At 38.4% G+C, this 9,570-nt stretch overlaps 1 long non-coding RNA gene across 2 annotated transcripts; it reads left to right on the forward strand.

Moving 5' to 3' along the window:
* Positions 1-5,589: 5,589 nt before the first annotated feature.
* LOC143575687 (uncharacterized) lies at positions 5,590-7,577 on the forward strand. 2 transcript variants are annotated; one of them, XR_013142814.1, is made up of 3 exons: positions 5,590-5,656; positions 5,821-5,880; positions 6,286-7,577. It is a non-coding gene; the product is annotated as an uncharacterized LOC143575687 (long non-coding RNA). The 2 variants fall into 2 exon arrangements; XR_013142815.1 differs by having other exon boundaries at positions 6,338-7,577.
* The last annotated feature ends 1,993 nt before the right edge of the window (positions 7,578-9,570 follow it).

Raw genomic sequence — 9,570 nt, forward strand, 5'->3', positions numbered from 1 at the left:
TCCGCTGATGTTGCCGTGAACTATGTGAATGCTGATGTCGACGGGCTTCCTTCCATTGCCCTTGTACCGATTATCTTTCCTCCCTCCATTCTTGATTAACGCCACGAGGTGTGTGAGTTTCCCATCCTTAACGAATGTTTCGACGACATCCTTCAAGGATGTGCATTCCTCAGTGGTGTGGCCTTTTGTCCCGTGGAAGTCACAGGATTTGCTCTGATCAGCGTTTTGACGCTGTCGGATTATTGGAGCCTTTGGCCATGGGAGCCTCTCGGTGGCAAATATCTCGGTGACGCTTTTGGTGAGTGGCGTCCATCTGGGATTTCGGTTCGACGAGTGCATGTTGTCCCTTCCGCCTAAGAGAGGGCGAGAGCTGGATGAGGTGTCAAAGTTTATCCTTGACTGCCAAATACCAAGCTTCCTTTTTTTATTTTGTCGGGCGGTACGGACGTTATTTTCTCTTGTTCTCTGCGTGTAGAGGTTTGTGCTCTGGGGAAGATTTCTACCCAGCTGCTTCTCCGTTTCGGTAAAGCGTTTAGCTGCCGTCATGATGGCATCCCACGTGGATGGCATGCCATCTTTACCTGTCAACGTGCGGATGAGCTCTGGGTACTCAGCGCCCTGGATGAAAGCGGCGCGAACAAGATCTTCTCTTATAGTGCCCAGACTTAGCTTCTTTGAGTTGAAGCGAGTGATGAAGTCTAGCAAAGATTCGTCTTCCTCTCGGATGCAGTTGAGGATCGTCCATTGCTCTTCAGTATATTTTCTTTGTTGACTGAAGTGCTGGCTGAACTTGTGCTGGAAGTCTGCCCAATCATAGATGTGGTGGACCGGTAGACGATCAAACCATGCTCTGGCTGCCCCGATGAGCGTCATCTGGAACATGTAACACCATGTGGGTTCCGTCCAATTACTGACGGTTGCCCCCGCTATAAATCTGTTCAAGTGATCGTCCGGATCAGATATGCCATCGTAAGTGCCTATGTTGGACATCTGTCTGGCACTCTTTGGAGCGATTGCTTCCGCAATGTCCCTTGCAAATTTGGACGTTCCCGCATTCGCAACAGTTGGTCTGAAAGTTTTGGAGAAGTCACGGGGGTTTCCCCCCGTGTTCTTTGGTTTGAAGGTTTCCTCGAAATTTCTTCTCGAGTGGAAGTTTGCTTCTCTACGCTTCCCTTTCGCCTTATGACGAGGGTTTGCGTCACTGTCAGATTCTTCCCAATCTTCATCATCCACATACTCGCAATCATTGCTCATGTTGAGCTGTTGTCGAGTGCTTCCGAATTCGTCATTGGCCTGTTGGAGTGAACGTAAACGTTTGTCCAACTCGGCTTGGAATTCTTTCTGACGTGCTTCCGCCCAAGCTTTAACTTGTTCTGGTGTTTGTCGCGGAAGTCTCGTCTGTTGTTTCCCCAACTGGGTATCAATGAATCCCAGGAGGGGATTGTTTACTGCACTTGCCCCGGCTTGGGTAACCGGGGTAGTGTTCGTAACAATCGTGTATTCACCGGTGTTCCCCCCAGTAGCTGGGGTTGTGGTTACCGGAGTTTCTTGGTTACTCGGTGGTTTTGGCATCGGAGTAACTTTAACCATCTTTCCAGAAGTTTGAAAAAACTGAGAAAAAGAAGAGTAAGTTCTAGCTTAAGCACGGATGGCGCCAATGAAGAAACACTAAATGACCCCGGCAGATTAAGGATAATCTTAGGGTTAAGTAGATGTTTCCTACGAGGGTTAGGTCCGGCAAAGATGGTTATTCTTCTCAACCTGCAAAACAGACACCGTAAGCTCGTCACTGAGAAGGGGGGGGGGGGGTTCCTCCTTGTGACCACCCTCCGGCGTGAGAATCAGACTAGGTTGCTCTGAATATAAGTGTATATAGAGAGAAATAGCCAGAGAGAAGATGATGATACCGTTCCAAGGTGTTGGAGTATTTATAGCCAAAGGTAGGTTTCCAAGCAGGTACGGCCAGCTGTATATAATATTCCTTTTCCACCAACTATGGGCTACGTTCGTGCCACGATGGGAGTTGGTGGGTAGGCAGCGGCTGATAGTGACATTTTGTACTGGAGCGTGCTCCTCCTCGTACTATTGTCGGTGAGCTGTCACCCTGTGATTGGTTCATGGGTTGCTTTTGTCAGATCTTGTCTATTTGTCCATACCTTGGTAGGTATAGTACAAAAGATCTTCTAGAAGCGTACGAACTGGCTCTTTTGGGCGGGAACATTCCTGCCCTGCTCATTCCTTCTTCAGGTGACATTACTGAAGTATAAGAGTTAGTGCCTTATGCGTGTAGCCTTACTGTTAGTGCGGGTAGCCTTCCTTCTTGGCTTGTACCCACAGCTGCGGGAACAGACAGGGTACTGTACCAAGGGAGGCTTTCCTGCGGGAACAGCTGGCTTACTGCGTGTAAGGTCTTCATCTCTCTGAGCATGGTGGGTCCTGCGGATCCAGTTGGTCTTAGCGTAGACGTACCTCTTCAAGGTGAGTCTTGCGGGTCCAACTGGGCTTTGCGGGGACCTACCTCTTCAATTTCGCAAACAAATTATATATTATATTAAAGTATTTATTTCTTTACAAACGTCTTCTCATATACACGTTTGAAATTTGGAAATTCTAAAACTTATAAAAGTTTAATAAAGTACCATTCTTGCTTCATAATTCTTTTACCTAAAGTAAGATCCATATAAACTGAATTGTGTCGTTGGATTAATTTTACTGGGTGTATGCCTAAGATGATTTCGAAGGTACTTGCAAATTGAATGAAAAAGCTAACGGGTTCAATTATTAGTGAAGAAAAATCGGCGTTCGTGTCCGAGAGAAAATAGCAAAGGAGGCATTAATTCTAAATGAAATGGTTTCTTGGTGAAAAAAACAAAAAACAAATAAAAGAATGATGTTATTTAAGTGGATATTGATAAAGCGTTTGAGTCAGTAATTTGGCTATTCCTTATTCAATTACTAGGTTAAGTATTCAATTATTAGATTAAGATCTCGTGTGCAATACGAATTCGAATAAATAAATTTATTCAACGACACAATATTAAAATACAAATAATGTGTTAAATTATTTATATAAATATGTAGTTTACGGTATAATGAATTACATATTAAATGATATGATATATATATAGCTTTATATTCCTAAATCTCTAAATATTTCTCTGTATATAACATTTATAGTTATATATGTAACTTTACCGTATTTGTCTCTACATGTATTTCATGTCATTCTTTTTATCTTTATGTTCTTAACAACGGATATATGATATCAAACTGTACAACATTTATAGTCCGAATAACATTAAATATTTTTAAAACTTATAAGTAAACATACACAATAATTCATGAAAGGGCTAATGACAAGTTTGATGACAAATGCATTTTATAATAGTTGGTTTCCTCATTAATTTATTCCTTGAGCAATATGAGATGGGATTAATATAGTTTTTTTTTTCTTTTTTTTAACTTAATGTGCCAAGTGACACAAGATGGTCTAATAATATGCTAAGTGACACAACCTTATTTTTATTTATTGTATTAAGGATTATGATTATACTATTAATGATTACTTATAAAGAATACAGAATTGTTGAACTTATAAAAACCGAGTACTTATTCTTTACGCTAAAGTCCTTTTATTTTGTAATAATAATAAGTAAACAGTGTATTTCATTTTCTTATCCATGAAAGAATAACATGCACTCACATGTCCATGGATATACTTTCATTCTTGAGGTCTTAAAATTTAAAAGTAACAATTTATAGCAACACACATTTATTACTGATTACTAATTAATTAACTCATAATAATAAGAGAAACATATTTAAAGAAAGTTTCGGTTACCATTTGACAATTTTAATTATTCACTCCTAAATAAAAAAATAAAAGTTTTAATGATCGAGAAAAAATTTGCCAAGTGGCGCAACTATGGTATAATTAGATGCCAAATGGCACAAATAGGTTTTGTTTATTATAATAGTAAATTATATCAAATTTAAGAATCCCAGAAAAATGGAAGAATTGGGTGAAAGGTACGTTATTCTTGGCTAGATTGTCAATTTTAATAAATGGGGCTTAAACTACCGAGTTTGATGTTCGCCCTGGTGATGCGCTTTCACCTTTTTATTTATCATTTCTATGGAGGCCTTACACGTGGCTATGCGTTCGGCGTGTTTGGATGGCCTTTATAAAGGTACTCAAATACCGTGCAATGGTCCACTTTTATCGCATATTTTCAGTGCGAATGTTGCTGTATTCATTGGAGAGTAGTGTGAAACAAATTTCAAGGACTTGAGTTGCGTTCTAATATGTTTTCACGTGTTCTCGGGTTTGAAGGCAATTCTATTAAAAAGCACATTATATGGGGTCAAGTTAGATGTTAGGACGGTTAGCTTGATGGCCTCGGTTCTGAAATGCAAATACGGTAAGTTACCTTTTTTTAACATCTTCGTCTACCAATTGGTGCTAATATGTAGAGGTGCACAAACCGGTTTAAAACTCAAAACCGGTTTGAGTTAAAACCGGTTCGGTCTGGTCAACAAAAGTCAAAACCGGTTTATAATCGGTTTTGGTTCGGGTTGAAACCGATTTCTTATCATGTTACGATCGGTTTCGGTTCGGTTTTTGACCGGGCTCTGCCCGGTTTTGGCCGGTTTTGGTTCGGTTAACCGGTTTTGATGGAGAAAACTACAAACCGGTTCCAAACCGACAGTTTCAATCGGTTCCAAACCAGTTTCTACATAATCGGTTTCAAACCGGTTCGGTTTTTAGGTCGGGTCGGTTAACTGGTTTATTTGTCCACCTCTACTAATATGAGTCTAGTTAGAAACTAGGAATCGATTTTGAATACGTTTAATGCTAAACTATATAAATGGAACGAGAAAGTTCTATCATTTCGGGGTCGTCAAGGTCTTTGGCTGAGCTTTTAAAAATTGCTTATTTGATTTTTGAAAAGCAAAAAATGTTTGTTAAACATTCATTTTAAAGCTTCAAAAGCTTCAAATTGAAGCTTTTCAAATTTTGTTTTTGCTTTTCAAAAAACCAATAAGCAAATTAGAAGCTCAGCCAAACATCCACTTACTTTTGTTTAAACGTTACTGGGGAGTTTGGGAATCTATTATTTTCTCTCTGTAAGCCCCGGTGAAGGAGTTAAAACATATGAGCCAAAACGTAAACGATATTTATTGGGTGGCAATTATATATATATATATATATATATTAATTCCCAAATTACGGTTTAAATGATACTGTTCATAAGAGGAACCACTTATTTTTAAACACGTATCCATGGCCACACTCTTCTCACGTGCTTGCGGTTATAGACAACCATCTCCATCTATGTTTACACCACACCATGTTCGTTCTCTCCTCTGCTCCAACTCTAGATTCTGGTAGCAATAACTCCAGCGGTGGGTACGCTTTTACTGCACTGTTTATATTATTTCACATATGGCGTAGTCGTTGGAAGAACTGTAGAGAGAAGGAAAATCGACAACGGAGGCCCGCGAATAGGGTTTTGCACAAACATATCGAATATGCTTCTTACATATACGCAATTCATCGGCTTGATCTTTGTAGCCATCATTCAGATCCCTAATGGTGAAACCCCTTTAATTAAACATTTATGTTGGTTAATTGGTTACTTATTCATCGTAGAAGGTAGTTTCGCAGTTGTGGCAACATCAATTTGTGATATATGTTTGTTAACTTCTGCTTTTACTGTGTTGATTATTGGTTTCACGTTTTACGTCTGCAATTACTATAAGACAGGGAGGGGTTTTAGTGTTTTTACCCCGTTTCTGATGAAGAAGACACGGCATGAGTGATGCTGCCCATGAAGATGAAAGCCCATCAGTGATTATTTCAAGATGGTTACATAAGCAGTAAGTTTTTTAGTTTTCACTTTTCAGTTAATGGATGTGTTTTCTTTACACTATACTATTAATAATTTAGGTGGTTCTTTTTAGGCTTATCGGAGAAGTGATTTTTTTTTTAAAGAGAGATTTTTTTTTTCACTAATAACTTTAATAATAAGAAAAAGGATCCAGTTACAACCGAGAGACAGGTGAGCGGGCAACAAGCTGCGCCGCCACCCCCTTTAGAATGGCAAACCCGATCCTACTGAAAACATAGTTATTGTTCTTCGGCGTCGCTGAGTTACTATGCACGACCCGCTGAACTCTTTTTAAAAACGAAGCAGCATCGGGGGCGAGAGACCCAAATGTATCAAAAGCAAAAGCGATGAAGTGAATTAACATGAACATCATCACACTATGTATTTATTTCAGAGTTTTAAGTTGTTTAGAAAGATGATGTTGTACTTACTAACTATTCTTGCAGCTTGCACTTTTCGTGGTTTATTTCAAGTAGCTTTGTTATCAGGGCGTATTCGTGTTACGATTAAGGTCAGTTGTCTGTTCTTTACGCTAACTTTATAGCATATTCCTTCGTTTTTTTAGTTATTTATCTTTAGTGTCCTATTGAAATCGCCATCACATGTGGAGAAATACCTTTACTTGCATAATGTCCTTCATTTTTCTCTCTAGATGAGTAGCTAGATATCATTTTTTTACTGCCAAATCATACATCAAAATGTTGTCAGTTTACATCATCTTTAAGATGTAATTTCTATTCTGGCCACCACAATGAAGTTACTTAAAGCAACTTGGTGTCTTACAAACAGAGCTGCTGGAAAGCCTAAAGAAACAAGAGCGGTTGCCGTTAATTGGTTTAATTATTTTTCCTATTTAAAAACCTCAAGCTGTTGGGGCAGGAGGCTATCAAGGTACCAGCTATTGCAGAGTTGTACAATAAGCCTAATGAGATGTTAGGGTGAGCCCCAATTGTTTCTTTATCGATAATGATATAGATGTTTCGATTTTAGATTAGGTTATATGTTATTTTCTGATTACTCTTATTAGTGAATACATAAATTAACATAAAGTTATATTTGCTCGAAGGTTTGATGTCTTGGACGTTTGCATTAACGAGCCAAAAAAAATTGATTCCATTATTTTAAGTCAGGCAAGTTTCTTATTTCATTTCAGCTAAACATCCAATATATCAAATCATAAAAGCAAATCGTTCAACTAATAAACCAAACAAAAACTTACTTATTGACATATCATTTTTACAATGTGCAGACAACTATATATAGCAGCACATTGTCATTATTTGTAACTAGACTTTGTTACATAGAAAAATGCGCACGTAATTCCGCTTTCATTGCTAACAGGTAATTAAGCATCTCAATTTGGTATATTCTGGGTCGCCAGAAACAGAATCCATTTCTCGGTTTTAAGATTAGTAACCAACAGGGTAGTTTAGTTAGTTTAAAAATGGGTCTGCTATCAATTTGATATCGGGTCTGATTTTGTATGAACGGTATTTTAGCGTTTCTATAGTATTTGGTCTGTAACAATTAATGATTATGGGGGTATTACAGGTTTGTTTTCAAAACTGGTTATTTGATTTGTGCAGAAGTTGAAGAAGCCAGGTTAAAGCCACTCTTGGAAGCTTCTCAAAAGATAAGAGAATGACATAACTCATGTATTTGACTTGATTAAGATTTTGTATTGCATTTGACATGTAATGAAACTAATTATGAACTTTTAATTTATGTTTTCCTCACGACAAACTTAACGAACTTTCAAATGCCAATCAAACCATGTTTCCGCCGCAGCGCGCGATGGTAAACTGCTAGTTGGGTTAAAGAAAAGACTAGTTGGGTAGTGTGGCAAAAGATCATAATAGACAAAGATTGATTGAAAGTTTAAAGGTAATTAATCTGGCATTATTGAATGGTTGGGTGGGACAACTATTATTATTATTATTATTATTAGGGTATAGCCCGTGTTACACACGGGTGGAAAAACATATTAACAAGTCATATAAATGTAGACAACATATTCAACCAACACAAATACGTTCCGAGCAAGATGATACTTTTCGGCTGGCAAAAGTAATAAACTAATTATTAATCTTAATACAATAGGGTATAAGAGATCAATAAGAAACTTTAAAATATATAACCAACAAGTTACCAAGATTATTGTGCAAATCTTGCAAATATTATAGAAAGATGTTGCTTTCAAAATCTCTTGATCAAGAGATGACAACTAGAGATGATCATTGAAACCGGTTCCTGGAACCGAACCGGTGGACCCGAACCGGAACCGAACCGGTTCCTACCCGTTTTTGTAGGAACCGGACCCTATCTGATTCAACCCGATGATCCGTGACCGGTTCTTGCATTTATGAGTGGGGGCGGGTAGGAACCGGAACCGAACCGGAACCGGTTCTGGAACCGGTCCATCCGGAACCGGTTCTAGCCGTTGGATCGTTCTAGCCGTTGGAAATCGATTTTTTGGCCGTTTTTTGACCGTTGGGGTCAAAAATAGCCGTTTTTTGGCTCCCCCAAGCACCCCACTACTAGTATAAATAGGTATTTGGTGTCATGGGTTCATCACAACACTCAAAACGCAAACCCGAACGCAAAAAAATACAAAAAACGCTATTACAACGTTTTGAGTTTTCTAATCTCTTGTTTTCTCTTCTTCTATATTCATATTTGTTGTTATGGCTGCCTCACAATCATCGGTTGGTCAAGGTTCCAACGCCGCACCAAGTTTCGTTCGTATTGTACCTCATAATCGTAATCAAGAGATTTGGTGCAATTGGGATTTGGTTGAATTGAGTGACCATTCATTGAAGGCTCGGTGCAAGTTTTGTGGGATTTATTTAAACCCACTTTCGAATTCAAATTTGAAGAAACACATCGAAAAACCGTATTGCAAGGCGTTGAAAAAGAACGTCGATTCGCAACAAACGCAAATGGATAGTGAAGGCGGAATATTTATATACCAAATTGATCGAGTTCAAGATCGTATGGCGAAGTTTGTGATTCAAGAAGCTTTGCCGTTTAGCCACTTCGACAACCCTCGCTTAACCGCCATGATTCGAGATACGCTTCAACCACAATACACTCACGTAAGTCGTCATACTCTTAAATGTTATTGTTTAAAATTGTGGAAGAAGGCCAAAGAGGTACTAATTGCATATTTTGAAAATATAAATACGGGAATAAACTTAACTAGTGATGTTTGGTCGGCTCCACATGGTCTACCCGAATCTTATCTTTGTGTCACCGCTCATTGGGTAGACCCGTCATCGTGGGAACTGATGAAACGCACCATTGCTTTCGAACTCTTTGAGTATCCACATACGGGAGATAATTTGTTTGAAATTTTAGATTATGTTATAAAAACTTATAAACTAGAAAATAAAATATTTTCAATGGCATTTGATAACGCATCGAATAATACATCGGCGGTTGATAAATTAAAATTAAAATATACGCCGATTTGCAATGGTGTATTTTTTCACTCAAGGTGTGTTGCACATATCATTAGTTTAATCGTGCAAGACGGACTTGCTTCGGATGAGGTTACATCGGTTATAAACGATTTTAGACTAATGATACATGAAGTTTTTAAGAAAAGTAAAAAAAGAGAAATGGATTATAGAAAATTTTGTAAAGATACGGGAAGAAAAGCTTTGGGAGCTAATTGGGA

Source organism: Bidens hawaiensis, unplaced genomic scaffold, assembly GCF_021521415.1.
Source record: "Bidens hawaiensis isolate Kalapana, Puna unplaced genomic scaffold, B.hawaiensis_p1.1 tig00027581_1, whole genome shotgun sequence".
NCBI classification, from domain to species: Eukaryota; Viridiplantae; Streptophyta; class Magnoliopsida; order Asterales; family Asteraceae; genus Bidens; species Bidens hawaiensis.